Source organism: Papaver somniferum, unplaced genomic scaffold, assembly GCF_003573695.1.
Source record: "Papaver somniferum cultivar HN1 unplaced genomic scaffold, ASM357369v1 unplaced-scaffold_135, whole genome shotgun sequence".
NCBI classification, from domain to species: Eukaryota; Viridiplantae; Streptophyta; class Magnoliopsida; order Ranunculales; family Papaveraceae; genus Papaver; species Papaver somniferum.
In genome coordinates, this window is record NW_020622713.1 from 9632748 (window position 1) to 9649820 (window position 17073).

The window sequence follows — 17073 nt, forward strand, 5'->3', positions numbered from 1 at the left end:
AGAAATGACCTGAAATATGTTGTTCCTTTTTACACTTGATATTTTTCTATGATCTGTAAGGTTTTTAGCGAGACCTTATTTTTCTAGTTCTGACTGGAATTGAAGGCCCAAAGAGCAAAACCGAATTTTTAACGAAAAGCATGGCAGCTGTACCGTTTTGCTTTCCTAAAAATGAACTGAAATATTTTGTTCCTTTTTACACTTGATATTATTCTATGATATGTAAGCTTTCTAATGAACAATTATTTTTCTAGTTCTGACTGGAATTGAAGGTCCAAAGACCAAAACCGAATATTTAACGAAAACCATAGGCAGCTGTACGCGCTTTGCTTTCTTAAAAATGACCTGAAATATTTTGTTCCTTTTTGCACTTGATATTGTTCTATGATATGTAAGATTTCTAACGAGACATTATTTATCTAGTTCTGACTAGAATTGAATGTCCAAAAAGAAAAATCCGAATTTTTAACGAAAAGCAATCACAACTGTACACGCTTTGCTTTCCTAAAAATGAACTGAAATATTTTGTTCATTTTTACACTTGATATTGTTCTATGATATGTAAACTTCTAGCGAGACATTATTTATCTAGTTTTGACTGAAATTGAAGGTCAAAAGAGCAAAACCGAATTTTTAACGAAAAGCATACACAACGGTACACGCTTTGCTTTCGTAAAAATGACCTGATATATTTGGTTTCTTTTTACACTTGATATTGTTCTATGATCTGTAAGATTTCTAACGAGCCATTATTTTTCTAGTTCTGACTGGAATTGAAGGTCCAAATAGCAAAACCGAATTTTTAACGAAAATCATAGGCAGTACACGCTTTGCTTTTGTAAAATTAACCTGAAAAATTTTGTTCCTTTTTACACTTGATATTGTTCTATGATATGTAATCTTTCTAATTAGACATTATTTGTCTAGTTCTGACTGGGATTGAATGTCCAAGGAGCGAAAACCGAATTTTTAACGAAAAGCTTAGGCTGTTGTACGCGCTTTGCTTTCGTAAAAATGACCTGAAATATTTTGTTCCTTTTTACACTTGATATTTTTCTATGATTCGTAAGATTTCTAATGAACCATTATTTTTCTAGTTATGACTGGAATTGAAGGTCCAAAGAGAAAAACCGAATTTTTAACGAAAAGCATAGGCAGTAAACGCTTTGCTTTCCTAAAAATGAACTGAAATATTTTTTTCCTTTTTACACTTGATATTGTTCTATGATATGTAAACTTTCTAATGAGACATCATTTGTCTATTTCTGACTGGAATTAAAGGTCCAAAGAGCAAAACTGAATTTTTAACGAAAAGCATAGGCAGTTGTACACGCTTTTCTATCCTAAAAATGAACTAAAATATTTTGTTCCTTTTTACACTTGATATTGTTCTATGATATGCAAGCTTTCTAATGAGCCATTATTTGTCTAATTCTGACTGGAATTGAAGGTCCAAATAGCAAAACCGAATTTTTAAAGCTTACGCAGTTGTACACGCTTTGCTTTCCTAAAAATGAACTGAAATATTATGTTCCTTCTTACACTTTATATTGTTATATGATATGTAAGCTTTCTAATGAGCCATTATTTTTCTAGTTCTGACTGGAATAGAAGGTCCAAAGAGCAAAACCGAATTTTTAACGAAAAGCATAGGCAGTACACGCTTTGCTTTCCTAAAAACGAACTGAAATATTTTCTTCCTTTTTACACTTGATATTTTTCTATGATATGTAAGCTTTCTAACGAGACATTATTTATCTAGTTCTGACCGAAATTGAAGGTCCAAAGAGCAAAACCGAATTTTTAACGAAAAGCATACACATCGGTACACGCTTTGCTTTCGTAAAAATGACCTGAAATATTTTGTTCCTTTTTACTCTTGATAGTTTTCTATGATTTGTAAGATTTCTAACGAGCCATTATTTGTCTAGCTCTGACTGGAATTGAAGGTCCAAAGAGCAAAACCGAATTTTTAACGAAAAGGATAGGCAGCTGTACACGCTTTGCTTTCGTAAAAATGACCTGAAATATTTTGTTCCCTTTTACACTTGATATTTTTATATGATTCGTAAGCTTTCTAATGAACAATTATTTTTCTAGTCTGATTGGAATTGAAGGTCCAAAGAGCAAACCGAATTTTTGACGAAAAACATAGGCAATAAACGCTTTGCTTTCCTAAAAATGAACTGAAATATTTTTTTTCCTTTTTACACTTGATATTGTTCTATGATATGTAAGATTTCTAATGAGCCATCATTTTTCTAGTTCTGACTTGAATTAAAGGTCCAAAGAGCAAAACCGAATTTTTAACGAAAAGCATAGGTACACGCTTTGCTTTCGTAAAAATGACCTGAAATATTTTGTTACTTTTTACACTTCATAGTGTTCTATGATCTGTAAGCTTTTTAGCGAGACATTATTTGTCTAGTTCTGACTGGAATTGAAGGTCCAAAGAGCAAAACCGAATTTTTAACGAAAAGCATAGACACCTATACACGCTTTGCGTTCGTAAAATTAACTGAAATATTTTGTTCCTTTTTAAACTTGATATTGTTCTATGATATGTAAGCTTTCTAATGAGCCATTATTTTTCTAGTTATGTCTGGAATTGAAGGTCCAAATAGCAAAACCGAATTTTTAACAAAAATCATAGGCAGTACACGCTTTGCTTTTGTAAAATTAACCTGAAATATTTTGTTCATTTTTACACTTGATATTATTCTATGATATGTAAGCTTTCTAACGAGCCATTATTTATCTAGTTCTGACTGGAATTGAAGGTCCAGAGAGCAAACCGGATTTTTAACGAAAAGCATAGGCAGGTGTACACGCTTTGCTTTCCTAAAAATGAACTGAAATATTTTGTTCCTTTTTACACTTGATATTTTTCTATGATATGTAAGCTTCTAACGAGCCATTATTTGTCCAGTTCTGACTGGAATTGAAGATCCAAAGAGCAAAAAAGAATTTTTAACGAAAAGCATAGGCAGTTGTACAAGCTTTGTTTTCCTTAAAAAGAACTGAAATATTTTGTTCCTTTTTACACTTGATATTGTTGTATGACATGTAAGCTTTCTAATGAGCCATTATTTGTCTAGTTCTGACTGGAATTGAAGGTCCAAATAGCAAAACCGAATTTTTAACGAAAAGCATAGGAAGCTGTACACGCTTTGCTTTCGTAAAAATGACCTGAAATATTTTGTACATTTTTACACTTGATATTGTTCTATGGTCTGTAAGCTTTTTAGCGAGACATTATTTGTCTAGTTCTGACTGGAATTGAAGGTCCAAAGCGCAAAACCGAATTTTTAACGAAAAGCAGTACAACACAGTGTATTTGATTATACTCTTAAATGAATTCATAGGCACTTGAAGACGCCTTCAATAGCTTAGAAGGTGTAACGTGCGAGAAAGCTGATGAAGGATTGAATTTGTTCCCGCGCACCCAATTTCCTCAAAAAACAATCAAAGTTGATGGTGCTGCAAAGACTGCCCCAGATGTGTTTTATGCTAATACCTTCTGGAAGCTACCGGTATTGTTGTACTGCCTGGATATGACTTCGGACAGGTGAAACCGTGCATTCATTTTATTTACTTCGCTTATTAGCCGCATCTTTATGTATATTCTTTGTTTTTCACTTGGGCATATATGAGTCTGTCAGTTGATTCTTTTTGTATGTTATTTTTTCTTTTTTATGGAATAGGTTCCCGGTGTATGGTTTATTGGATTTACGATTCTACTTCAAGAGGAAAAGATCCAATGGGAAGACATTACGGTTATCATCTCGCGCTTGAAAAACTTCCACAAAGCTTTCATGGCTAATTTCCATGATTGAGGAAACATATATTGGTCATGGTCTTTTGGAAATGAATCCCATCCATTTTAGTTTTACAAAAAAATGACACTTTGTTCATAACTTTTGATGCTGCAGCATACTTTTTTATCTGAAGTTCTGAACTTAAAAAAACGCTTAAAGTTTATAAATTGCTTTCAGTAATTGAACATCCAACACGGCTGATTGACGATTCTGACTAACATGGCTTGGTCCATAATTCTGAACATTTGTTCTCCGACTCGAATGGTCTGAAATTCGAATCACATCGCGAGTCACTTGTGTCCAAAATTAATACTAGTACGTATGTTTGCATATGACTCGTGATCTAAATCTGAGTCGATACTGACTGCGCACGAGTCAGATGTTAAAACGTGTTTTTTTAGTTTTAGTCAAATCCGACGCGCTATTTGATGAGTTTCCCTGACTCGGACCTGTTTGAGTCACCAAACAAAATGCCATGTTGGTTGAGTGACTCAAAAACAAAACATATTGATTCAAAATTTAGATGAGTCAGATCCACATTAAAAAAAGGAAAGAAAAAAAAACGAGTTGACATCTATTGGGGACCTGGACGACTCAACAGATGGACTTGGCAGATTTACCACCAGAGATTGGGTAAAGATAGTCGCCGAGTGATTATGAACCACACAGTCAATAGTGATTTTTCTCTTTGGACCTTCAATTCCATTTAGAACTAGACAAATAATGTCTCGCTAAAAATCTTACAGATCATAGAACAATATCAAGTGTAAAAAGGAACAAAATATTTCAGGTCATTTTTACGAAAGCAAAACCGAATTTTTAACGAAAAGCATAGGCAGTTGTACACACTTTGCTTTTCTAAAAATAAACTGAAATACTTTGTTCCTTTTTACACTTGATATTGTTCTATGATATGTAAGCTTTCTAATGAGCCATTATTTGTCTAGTTCTGACTGGAATTGAAGATCCAAAGAGCAAAACCGAATTTTTAACGAAAAGCATAGGCAGTTGTACATGCTTTGCTTTCCTAAAAATGAACTGAAATATTTTGTTCCTTTTTAAACTTCATTTTTTTCTATGATGTAATCTTTCTAATGAGCCATTATTTGCTGTACACGCTTTGCTTTCGTAAAAATGACCTGAAATATTTTCTTTATTTTTACACTTGATATTGTTCTATGATATTTAAGCTTTCTAACGAGCCATTATTTGTCTAGTTCTCACTGGAATTGAAGGTCCAAAGAGCAAAACCGAATTTTTCACGAAAATTTTGTTAAAAATGAACTGAAATATTTTTCTCCTTTTTACACTTGATATTTTTCTATGATATGTAAGATTTCTAATGAGCTAGCATTTTTCTAGTTCAGACTGGAATTGAAGGTCCTAAGATCAAAACCGAATTTTTAACGAAAAGCATAGGCAGGTACACGCTTTGCTTTCCTTAAAAAGGAACTGAAATATTTTGTTCCCTTTTACACTTGATATTATTCTATGATGTAATCTTTCTAATGAGCCATTATTTGCTGTACACGCTTTGCTTTCGTAAAAATGACCTGAAATATTTTGTTCCTTTTTACACTTGATATTGTTCTATGATTTCTAAGTTTTGAATGAGCCATTATTTGTCTAGTTCTAACTGGAATTGAGGGTCCAAAGAGCAAAACCGAATTTTTAAAGAAAGGCATAGGCAGCTAGTTGTACACGCTTTGCTTTCGTAAAAATGACCTGAGATATTTTGTTCCTTTTTACACTTGATATTGTTCTATGATATGTAATATTTCTAACGAGCCATTATTTGTCTAGTTCTGACTGGAATTTAAGGTCCAAAGAGCAAAACCGAATTTTTAAAGAAAGGCATAGGCATCTAGTTGTACACGCTTGGCTTTCGTAAAAATGACCTGAAATATTTTGTTCCTTTTTACACTTGATATTGTTCTATGATATGTAGTCTTTCTAATGAGCCATTATTTGTCTAGTTCTGACTGAAATTCAAGGTCTAAAAAAAAAACCGAATTTTTAACGAAAAGCGCAAGCAGTTGTACACGCTTTGATTTCGTAAAACTGATCTCAATATTTTTTTGCTTTTTACACTTGATATTGTTCTATGATCTGTAATATTTTTAATGAGCCATTATTTGTCTAGTTCTGATTGTATTGAAGGTCCAAAGAGCAAAATCGAATTTTTAACGAAAAGCATAGGCAGCTGTACACGCTTTGCTTTCGTAAAAGTGACCTGAAATATTTTGTTCCTTTTTACACTTGATATTGTTATATGATCTGTAAGCTTTTTAGCGAGACATTATTTGTCTAGTTCTGACTGGAATTGAAGGTCCAAAAAGCAAAACCGAATTTTTAATGGAAAGCATAGGCTGCTTTACACGCTTTGCTTTCGTAAAAATGACATGAAATATTTTGTTCCTTTTTACACTTGATATTGTTCTATGATTTGTAAGCTTTTTGGTGAGACATTATTTGTCTAGTTCTGACTGGAATTAAAATTCCAAAGAGCAAAACCGAATTTTTAACGAAAAGCAAAGGCACCTATACACGCTTTGCGTTCGTAAAAATTAACTGAAATATTTTGTTCCTTTTTACACTTGATATTGTTCTATGATATGTAAGCTTTCTATGAGCCATTATTTTTCTAGTTCTGACTGGAATTGAAGGTCCAAATAGAAAAACCGAATTTTTAACGAAAATCATAGGCAGTACACGCTTTGCTTTTGTAAAATTAACCTGAAATATTTTGTTCATTTTTACACTTGATATTATTCTATGATATGTAAGATTTCTAACGAGCCATTATTTGTCTAGTTCTGACTGGAATAGAAGGTCCAAAGAGCAAAACCGAATTTTTAACGAAAAGCATAGGAAGCTGTACACGCTTTGCTTTCGTAAAAATGACCTTAAATATTTTGTACATTTTTACACTTGATATTGTTCTATGGTCTGTAAGATTTTTAGCGAGACATTATTTGTCTAGTTCTGACTGGAATTGAAGGTCCAAAGCGCAAAACCGAATTTTTAACGAAAAGCAGTACAACGCAGTGTATTTGCTTATACTCTTAAATGAATTCATAGGCACTTGAAGACGCCTTCAATAGCTTAGAAGGTGTAACGTGCGAGAAAGCTGATGAAGGATTGCATTTGTTCCCGCGCACCCAATTCCCTCAAAAAACAATCAAAGTTGCTGGTGCTGCAAAGACTGCCCCAGATGTGTTTTATGCTAATACCTTTTGGAAGCTACCGGTATTGTTGTACTGCCTGGATCTGACTTCGGACAGGTGAAACCGTGCATTCATTTTATTTACTTCGCTTATTAGCCGCATCTTTATGTATATTCTTTGTTTTTCACTTGGGCATATATGAGTCTATCAGTTGATTCTTTTTGTATGTTATTTTTGCTTTTCTATGGAATAGGTTCCCGGTGTATGGTTTATTGGATTGCCGATTCTACTTCAAGAGGAAAAGATCCAACGGGAAGACATTACGGTTATCATCTCGCGCTTGAAAAACTTCCACAAAGCTTTCATGGCTAAGTTCCATGATTGAGGAAACATATATTGGTCATGGTCTTTTGGAAATGAATCCCATCCATTTTAGTTTTACAAAAAAATGACACTTTGTTCATAACTTTTGATGCTGCAACATGCTTTTTTATCTGAAGTTCTGAACTTAAAAAAACGCTTAAAGTTTATACATTGCTTTCAGTAATTGAACAGCCAACACGGCTGATTGACGATTCTGACTAACATGGCTTGGTCCATAATTCTGAACATTTGTTCTCCGACTCGAATGGTCTGAAATTCGAATCACATCGCGAGTCACTTGTGTCCAACATTAATACTAGTACGTATGTTTGCATATGACTCGTGATCTAAATCTGAGTCGATACTGACTGCGCGCGAGTCAGATGTTAAAACTTTTTTTTTAGTTTTAGTCAAATCCGACGCGCTATTTGATGAGTTTCCCTGACTCGGACCTATTTGAGTCACGAAACAAAATGCCATGTTGGTTGAGTGACTCAAAAACAAAACATACTGAATCAAAATTTAGATGAGTCAGATCCACATTAAAAAAAGGAAAGAAAAAAAACGAGTTGACATCTATTGGGGACCTGGACGACTCAACAGATGGACTTGGCAGATTTACCACCAGAGATTGGGTAAAGATAGTCGCCGAGTGATTATGAACCACACAGCCAATAGTGATTTTTCTATTTGGACCTTCAATTCCATCTATAACTAGACAAATAATGTCTCGCTAAAAATCTTACAGATCATAGAACAATATCAAGTGTAAAAAGGAACACAATATTTCAGGTCATTTTTACGAAAGCAAAACCGAATTTTTAACGAAAAAGCATAGGCAGCTGTACACGCTTTGCTTTTCTAAAAATGAACTGAAATATTTTGTTCCTTTTTACACTTGATATTGTTCTATGATATGTAAGCTTTCTAACGAGCCATTATTTGTCTAGTTCTGACTGGAATTGAAGATCCAAAGAGAAAAACCGAATTTTTAACGAAAAGCATAGGCAGTTGTACATGCTTTGCTTTCCTAAAAATGAACTGAAATATTTTGTTCCTTTTTAAACTTCATTTTGTTCTATGATATGTAAGCTTTCTAACAAGACATCATTTGTCTAGTTCTGACTGGAATTGAAGGTCCAAAGAGCAAAATCGAATTTTTAACGAAAAGCATAGGCAGGTACACGCTTTGCTTTCGTAAAAATGACCTGAAATATTTTCTTTATTTTTACACCTTATATTTTTGTATGATATGTAAGCTTTCTAACGAGCCATTATTTGTCTAGTTCTGACTGGAATTGAAGGTCCAAAGAGCAAAACCGAATTTTTCACGAAAATTTTGTTAAAAATGAACTGAAATATTTTGCTCCTTTTTACACTTGATATTGTTCTATGATATGTAAGATTTCAGATGAGCTATCATTTGTCTAGTTCAGACTGGAATTGAAGGTCCTAAGAGCAAAACCGAATTTTTAACGAAAAGCATAGGCAGGTACACGCTTTGCTTTCCTTAAAAAGGAACTGAAATATTTTGTTCCCTTTTACACTTGATATTCTTCTATGATGTAAGATTTCTAATGAGCCATTATTTGTCTAGTTCTGATTAGAATTTAAGGTCCAAAGAGCAAAACCGAATTTTTAACTAAAAGCATAGGCTGCTGTACACGCTTTGCTTTCGTAAAAATGACCTGAAATATTTTGTTCCTTTTTACACTTGATACTGTTCTATTATTTGTAAGTTTCGAATGAGCCATTATTTGTCTAGTTCTGACTGCAATTGAAGGTCCAAAGAGCGAAACCGAATTTTTAAAGAAAGGCATAGGCAGCTAGTTGTACACGCTTTGCTTTCGTAAAAATGACCTGAGATATTTTGTTCCTTTTTACACTTGATAATATTTCTAACGAGCCATTATTTGTCTAGTTCTGACTGGAATTTAAGGTCCAAAGAGCAAAACCGAATTTTTAAAGAAAGGCATAGGCATCTAGTTGTACATGCTTGGCTTTCGTAAAAATGACCTGAAATATTTTGTTCCCTTTTACACTTGATATTGTTCTATGATATGTAGTATTTCTAATGAGACATTATTTGTCTAGTTCTGACTGAAATTGAAGGTCCAAAGAGAAAAACCGAATTTTTAACGAAAAGCGCAAGCAGTTGTACACGCTTTGATTTCGTAAAAATGATCTCAATATTTTTTTTCTTTTTACACTTGATATTTTTCTATGATCTGTAATATTTTTAATGAGCCATTATTTGTCTAGTTCTGACTATATTGAAGGTCCAAAGAGCAAAACCGAATTTTTAACGAAAAGCATAGGCAGCTGTACACGCTTTGCTTTCGTAAAAATGACCTGAAATATTTTGTTCCTTTTTACAGTTGATATTGTTATATGATCTGTAAGCTTTTTAGCGAGACATTATTTGTCTAGTTCTGACTGGAATTGAAGGTCCAAAGAGCAAAACCGAATTTTTAACGAAAAGCATAGGCACCTATACACGCTTTTCGTTCGTAAAAATTAACTGAAATATTTTGTTCATTTTTACACTTGATATTGTTCTATGATATGTAAGCTTTCTAATGAGCCATTATTTTTCTAGTTATGACTGGAATTGAAGGTCCAAAGAGCAAAACCGAATTTTTAACAAAAAGCATAGGCAGTTGTACACGCTTTGCTTTCGTAAAGATGACCTGAAATATTTTGTTCCTTTTTACATTTGATATTATTCTATGATATGTAAGATTTTCGATTACAATTGTTGAATATATTGTTTCATCTTCAACTGGCTCTTTATCTTCAATTTCATCATTGGAATCTACGGAACTCCAGTCGTCCCCGTTGATAGATTTATCACATTGATAAAAATGATTATAATATGCATCATCACAGGTACAAACTCTATATTCACTGCAACAGTCATCACGGTAGTCATAGGCAGTGGCAAGATCATAGATAGGATAATATAAGTGTCTTCAAAACATTCAGGAACTCTGGCAAGATTGAATGCGCGAATCAGTATTAATATTATGGATTTAACAACAACCAAAAGAAAAGATCTAGACAGATAATTGTACGTACCTTTGTTGCTCTTGATGCTTTTAATCCTTTTCTTGGTACCTCTGTTTTAGGTTCTTCATAAAACTTTGCACTAAAATGGGGTTTCAACGTAATCTGTAAAAGCAAAATAAAAAAAGATACTAATGCTCAAAAAAGTCACTAAGAACAGTTATGATGAAGAGACATAGTCCTCTGCTTCTTCTTCTTCTTCCTCTTCCAATCGCTCTGCGTAACCCTAACTCTGATCAGCGATATAAACTGTGTACACCTAACGCTATCGAAGGTTGTTTAACCATGAAAAGAGCCTCTTGACTTTTGGGTTTAAAAACGTGCTAGGCTACCCGACTTGGGCTAATTCACACCCTTAACTGCAGGAAATTCCATTTGTGACCCAATCTTTTCACCTGGTTGGCTGCTGGTTCAGAGATTTGGACCTTCCCATTCTAAACAAGCCTAGAGCACCAAGACCCTCAGATTTCATTAAATGGTTTAAGATTTGTGTAAAATAAGCTATCGTTTTAACCCTACACGAAAGACAATAAACAATTAGGGTTTCAAGATACATAATTATATATCTATATTGGAGTGGTAGAGAGAACAACTTTTTCACTTTGAAAAAGATCAAGATGATTAACAAAGGGTGCCAAGGCAACAAATTTTGCGTGATGAATATTATTCTCCCATCTGAAATCAAGTCGAATATATTTTCTAGGTTACCAGTTATATCGGTTTTGAACTATAGACGAGTATGTAAATCTTGGAGAAATCTCCTGCAGTTTGATCATGATACTCACTTTGCTTATATGCATCTTTGATATAATCATGGATTAATAATAAACCAGCAGCAGCATCAGTCATCGCTTAATACTGGTACTGATCTTGGTATGGTGAGTTTCGTCATCTTTGACCGGCAGGCACTATGCAGAGTACCATGAAAACGAAGAGGAAAAAATATTATTCCACACAAGGATCAATCTCAATTTTCCAGTGGACGTTTCCAAATTTCTTGTTTCATCATCTAACAGGTTGATTTGTTTATTAACGGCAACAGAGCGCAACTCAATGGCTTATTATTCAGGGTGCCCGCGATGGGTAAGCCCTCTATACGTATGTAATCCCATCACTCGAGAAATCCTGACCGTTCCAGTTTTGTATCTACACCAAAACAACAAGAGAGGAATTAAGCTTCTGCATGGATTTGGTTACCATCCTTTAACCAACGATTACAAGGTTGTGAGAATCTGTTACCACTCGCGAAAAGAGTCGGAGTCTGTTTTCTTAAAAGGGCACGTAGAGGACGAGACTATCTGTAATAACGTACCAGTTCAGAAATTACCAGATGATTCTCAAAGCTTGGATTCACCTGAGAGAACTGTCACATCTAAGTCAATATCTAAACATTCTCTTGATGTAAAAACTGTTGATTGGGAAACTCTCCTAGAAGAACAGTTGGTTGAACTTTCTGATGAAGGTGATTCAGATATTGATAGAGATGTTGATGAGGAAGTCTAAGTGTATGTTAAGTTTTTGTATTCGTGGAATATGAAGAAGATAACAACTTCTCATGTCTCACCTCTTCTGAATCCTCTCTGTCGAGAAAACAAGAAATTGAGAAGATGTACGCAGGTGTTTATTTTTCGAATCATTCTAACGAATCGATCCTCAAGTATTCTGAAGAAAACCTACGTATGAAGTCACTTGAATGTGATAATCTTTATCAAAAGTACTTTTTGTTGAAAGAGAAACTTGCAGAATCTGAAGCGAGGTGTAACTCTCAACAAATTATTTTTGATGACAGAGAAAGTGTTTGTCTCGCTCGAGAAAAATGGCTCGAGGCTGATTTAACAGCTGCTCTTGACAAAATCAAGATGTTGAAAGATGACTTGAAAAAGTTCAATACTAGTTCAATCAAATTAACCACTATGCTAGGAGAAAGTAAAAATCATCGTGATACACGAGGATTGGGCTATAAGGGAATAGATGCTCCAAGTATTAGCATAGAGGTAAAATTTGTCAAGGCTAGTGATTCTTCTCAACAAAAGGTTTCCACTAATGGAAAAAGTGAAGTACCTTCACCGACAATTAAGGTTCGAAAGAGCAAAGTATATCAACCTCCCAAGTTAGCACACACAGATCGAGGTAATAACATTCCTTATGTTTGCCAATATTGCGGAAATAAAGGTCACCTGGAAAGGAGATGTCGTTTCCGTATAAGGAATGATAAACTTCATGATGTTCTTTTTTGGGCATCATAAGAAGTTGTGAAACCAAGATCATACGTTAAGACTGATCCTCTTAACGTTACAGGTTGTAATTGTCCAACCTTTAGGCAAGGGAATCAGTGTTATGATAAACCTATATTTGCATATAAACGTCGTACGAATCCTTTTCACAATCATAATGATTATCAAAAGGATAACTTCGCAAAGACGAAAACAAGATCCGATGCTCCCAATTGGAGAAAGACTAACTTGCAAAAGAATAGTCAATCCAATTATCTTCCGAGAATTCTACAAGAGAGTAATGGGAAGAAGGTTCCAATTGTTCCTAAACGCACTCAGAAGTGGATACCAAAGAAAGTCGATGATGTTTTGAGTGTAAAAAGGAATGATCTCCCAGAAAATTCCATAACTATGGATAATGCAATATCCATGATGTTGGAACTTAACAAGTTTTTTAGGAAAATAGAATTGGATGTGAAAGGTTCTAAAAGTGATCTCTTTCATGATAATCCAAAGGTCACTTGTGGTGAGAAAGACATTTTCTATATAACGCACACTATGGACACACATATACTAGTGTGTGTCAATAGTGTAATACCGACGTGTCTATAGAACGCACACTATGGACACACATATACTAGCATGTCCAAAGAAGAAATTTTTGGCCACACTTTGAATTTGGCGTGTCTATAAATCCTACACTATCGACACGCATATACTGACGTGTCTATAAATCGTACACTATGGACACGCATATACTGACGTGTCCATAAATCGTACACTATGGACACACATATACTGGCGTGTCAATCAATCGTACACTATGGACACGCATATACTGGCGTGTCTAATGAACCAACTTTAAAACCCCACCTTAAATGGCGTGACTAACCTTTTGGACACGCCACTACTACCTAATGTGGCCATAGGCTGGTCTATAAACACGCCCAATCAAAAATTTAAAGTTAACGTGACTAAACGGTTGATATTTTGACACGCTAGTAGCCCTGGCGTGGCTGAAAGCACTTATATTAACACGTCCATTAAACATGGCGTGTCTATAAGGTAGAAGTATACCTTATAGACACGCCAAAACCAAAAAGGCGTGACAGTGAAGCATATATCTGGCGTGGCTAAAGGCCATTTCTGTACTAGTGGGACAGTCAGATGTGTATTTTGAAATGTTCTTGGAAACTTAAAATCCGGAAGTGATCCCTGAACAAGATGTTGTAAATGATCTTTTCTCATAGGTGTTCAAGGAACATAATTAACGGATCAAATTTTGTGCAGGTTTGGGATGAATCTTATTCAGCTGAAAATAATAGTGTTTTATCTTCCCTGGTAAGGAGTTCCAAGGTTGGTTAAACAGATGAAACATTTGAAATTTAGTTGTACAACGTAGTGCATTTGCTTATACTCTTAAATGAATTCATAGGCACTTGAAGACCCCTTCAATAGCTTAGAAGGTATAACGTGCGAGAAAGCTGATGAAGGATTGTATTTGTTCCCGCGCATCCAATTCCCTCAAAAACCAATCAAAGATGCTGATGCTGCAAAGACTGCCCAGATGTGTTTTAGGCTAAGTGCCTTCTGGAAGCTACCGGTATTGTTGTACTGCCTGGATCTGACTTCGGACAGGTGAAACCGTGCACTCATCTTATTTACTTCGCTTATTAGCAGCATCTTTACGTATATTCTTTGTTTTTCACTTGGGCATATATGAGAACGTCGGTTGATTCTTTTTGTATGTTATTTTTGCTTTTCTATGGAATAGGTTCCCGGTGTATGGTTTATTGGATTGTCGATTCTACTTCAAGAGGAAAAGATCCAACGGGAAGACATTACGGTTATCATCTCGCGCTTGACAAACTTCCACAAAGATTTCATGGCTAAGTTCCATGATTTAGGAAACATATATTGGTCATGGTCTTTTGGAAATGAAGCCCATCCGTTTTAGTTTTACAAAAAATGAAACTTTGTTCATAACTTTTGATGCTGCAGCATGCTTTTTTTATCTGAAGTTCTGAACTTAAAAAAGAACCTTGTTTTTAGGCATACCCAATAATTTTAGGGCATACCCAAACACTAGTCCTAACTAGAGTGACCTGATAAGGGGTACCCTCTGGGTGTTAAATTACCTAGATACCCTTAAATCCTTTAACTTACTAATCTATCCCTAACCCTAATAAAAAAACCTATAATCCATAAACCTAAAATCATTTTTTTATTAAACCCTTCTACTTCTCCACAGCCGAACCTCCTCTCCTCGTTTTTTTTTTCATCGCCTCATCGCCGAAATTTGATTGTCGATTCGTGAAGAGTTAATCAACGATTAAACTCATTTATATAATGGCTCGTTGTAAGCAAGTATCTCATTCTAACGATCAATTGAACAACCCATTGGGGAACTAACTCAAAATCAACCGGAAAAACAAACTCAAAATCAACCACACAATCAACCTTCCGAAGAGATTCAAGAAGAAACAACTGCGGGAATGAGAATAAGAAGGTTAGTTCTACAAACCCATCTTGTATTTGATGTTTTTGATTGGTATGAATGATTTAATTCGTCAAAAAAATGATTGTGCGGCGGTTTCAGGGTATGGTTCGGCGTAAAACAAACCATAGATGTGCGCCGAACTGTACTTGAAACTGAACCCTGAAAGTGCATATGAACGGTTCGGCGCACAACTGATTTCAGATATAAGCCGAACCTAATAACACAGAGCCATATATTTAGGATCGGCTTATTCGATGGTGTTGGTTTTGTGCCGAATATGTTTTGTGAATTTCAGAAATTTTGCATGTGCTCAGGATCGGCTTATATGGCATTGTTAGTTTTGTGCCCAATCTTAGGATCGACCTATATGGCATTGTTAGTTTTGTGCCGAATATTGAAGTTCGGCTTATAATTATCTTGTCGTATGAGCCGAACCTTTCTCTGTGTAAGCTAATGAAAATTTCAAGACATGGTTCGGCTCATATGTGTTATTTAGGGTGAGCCGAGCCCTTTTAACTTTGATACTTGTGTCAGGACCAATGCAGCTGCAAAGAGGAAGAAGATGGAGGTAACACCTTCTACTTCAAAAACTCCCGATCCTCGAGGAGGAGGTAGGAAAAAATTGGGAGTGGGAGGTAGAGGAACTGACATTTTAGAAGAAGGATATGAAGGAATGGCTGAAGATGTACAAATTGATGAACAAAGAAGAGTTGAAATACAAGGAATGGCTGAAGATGTACAAATTGATGAACAAGGAAGAGTTGGAATGGATGAAGATGAACAAGGAAGAGAAGAACATCAAGAAGTTCGCCAAGAACCACAACCCCAAGCAAAACCCAAGAAAGACAGGAAAGGTAAGAAGGTGGCAGAACCCGGGAAACAGAAGGACGATGATGAACCCTTTTTAACCTTGCTATCGCCAGTTCCACTTCGCTCACAAATCAATTCAAACCGATTCCCTCGGCTTTGTCGTCCTTTAACTAGTAGGCAATTCATCTTCATCGCGTGTTCCTCAGCCCAAACCACTGCTTCGGCTTTAGTTTTCCATCTCTACATTCATTCAAAAACAAATAATTAGTAACAAAAACTTCGGAATATTCCTACAACATTAAGGTAAACACCAAGTCCTTACATACCAAATCATTTTGGAAGATCCTTGGTATCCTCGTGAATTATCTCTACCGGAACAGGTTGATTTTCCATAGTTACAGGTCCGCCAAGCACGATCTACAAAGAATATCACAAGGTTAAATACTAGAAAAGGAATATAATAGCAATGTTCGGCTCATTCGACAATCATATTATGTGCCGAACCATGAACATTTATAGGTTTCGGCTGATACGACATTCTCAATATGTGCCGAACCAAGAACAAAATTTTAACCCAACAAATAACAAATTAATGTTCGGCTCATACTATAATAACATTATATGCCAAACCTTGAACATTAGGGTGTTTCGGCTTATACGAAGTTATCAATATATGCCGAACCAATAACATTACTTTAACCCCAAATATTTACAAATTCATGTTCGGCTTATACTATTTTGAATATATAAGCCGAACCTGTAATAATTTTTATTCCGGGCTATTCAGGATGTAGTTCGGCTTACTATGAAACTTTCATATGAGCCGAACTACTGTCTAGCAAAAGGGCTGGAATTGAAAATTATAGGTTCGACGCATGTTGTAAACAGATTCAGTGAGCCGAACCGTTCATGTTGAAAGTGGAAAATATAGGTCGGCGCATGCTGTAACCAAAGAATGAGCCGAACCGTTCATCATTTGGTTGATTCGGCTCATAGATGTCAGCCGAACCTGATCCTGATAAGCCGAACCATGAAGCAAAAATCCAAACTTTTGATAATTTGGAGTTATAGAAGTGAGATTGAGCATAAGATAAAAGTGTACCTGTGTATTAGAAGCATTGGGTTCCTCATATATG